This window comes from Microtus ochrogaster, unplaced genomic scaffold, assembly GCF_000317375.1.
Source record: "Microtus ochrogaster isolate Prairie Vole_2 unplaced genomic scaffold, MicOch1.0 UNK126, whole genome shotgun sequence".
NCBI lineage: Eukaryota > Metazoa > Chordata > Mammalia > Rodentia > Cricetidae > Microtus > Microtus ochrogaster.
In genome coordinates, this window is record NW_004949224.1 from 489,289 (window position 1) to 490,873 (window position 1,585).

Below are 1,585 nucleotides of genomic sequence, written 5' to 3' on the forward strand. Positions count from 1 at the left end.
GGGATCAAATGAAGAGAAATGGGCAACACCCTGTGAAGGCTCTCACCTAGTCCTCTCCTCCCTCAGGGATACCTCAGGAAGACTGTGAGCCACAAGGGACCAAGTCATGGCTCCCTGAGGTTTCATGTCTTCATTTATTTGTGCTGCTGTAACAAATTGCTGGTATTTAAGAAGAACAGACATTTTTCACAGTTCTGATTGCTGAATCCCATTCACTAGCATTTCACCCTCCTTGACTATTCTCTTAAGTGCCTTTTAAAAATGTTATTTTTTCTTTAAATATATTTAATTAAAAAACAAATATATTATTTCTCCCCTCCATTTCTTCCCTCTAACGCCTTCCAAGTATTCTTCCCTTCCTCTAAGATTGATGGCCTCTTTTTCTTTGATTGTTACATGTGGCATGAATTCTAATTGTTCTTAAAAATAAAAACTCGGAGTCAGCTCTCAGAAGTGAAGCAGTTCGGCCAATCATTAGGGTTCTTACCTCTCTACCAGTGATCCTCAGAATGCATCTCAGACTGAATCCTAAGACTGTATCTGAGCTCTTGTCTCCTCCTGCCTTATATTCCTCTCTCTGCCCAGCATATTACTCCTGTCTCCACCTCCCTAGTGCTGGGATTAAAGGCCTATGATCCCAAGTGCTAGAATCATCTTTGTGTGAGTTCTGTTTCTCTTTTAGACAGATTAAATCTCTTGAAGCCCAGGGTGGCCTGGAACTCACAGAGATCAGTCTGTCTCTGTCTCTCGAGTGCTAGGATTAAAGGTGTATGCCACCACTGCCTGGCCTCTATGGCAAACCAGGGGCTTAGCTCTGCACTCTGATCTTCAGGCAAGCTTTATTTGTTAGTTTATAAACAAAAATATCCCTGTAGTTACATATCAATTATATATGTATCTGTGCATTATACATACATATATGCATAAACATATAAATTCAACTTGCTGAGTCTGTTTCTGTTGTTGATATCTATCTAATTTCAGGGCTAGCCAGTTTGTATTTGATAAACAGTTGGGGGGTCTTACCCCTGGAAAGGCTAATTCGCTTTCTCTCAGTAGTCATTAGTTGGCTATAGATATTTATCTAAGGGGTTGGACCCCATGAGATTTTCCCCTTTCCACATTAACATGGCTATCAATAGTTTACGCCCTGTCGGCTCAGCCATTTTTAGGAGATACAGCCTCACGTCAGACTTCCTGGCCCCCTGGCTCTCACAATCTTTCCCCTCTTCCATGATGTTTTCTGCCTTCGGGGCAGGACTTTTGTATTGTAGATGTTTCCAGTGGGACTGAGCTCCCCATGATAGTTCATCTCTTCAGTATGCCTGGGTATGGTTTTCTGTGATGTTTCCTATAAAGGGAAGCTTCTTTGATGAGGGTGATTATACTTTACTTGAGATATAATGATATTTTGTAATGGAGTTAGGAATTATGCTCATCTACTGATGAGGTAGTAGGATCTTTTAAGATACACGGACTCTGCCAGGCGATGGTGGCGCACGCCTTTAATCCCAGCACTCGGGAGGCAGACGCAGGCGGATCTCTGTGAGTTCGAGACCAGCCTGGTCTACAAGAGCTAGTTCCA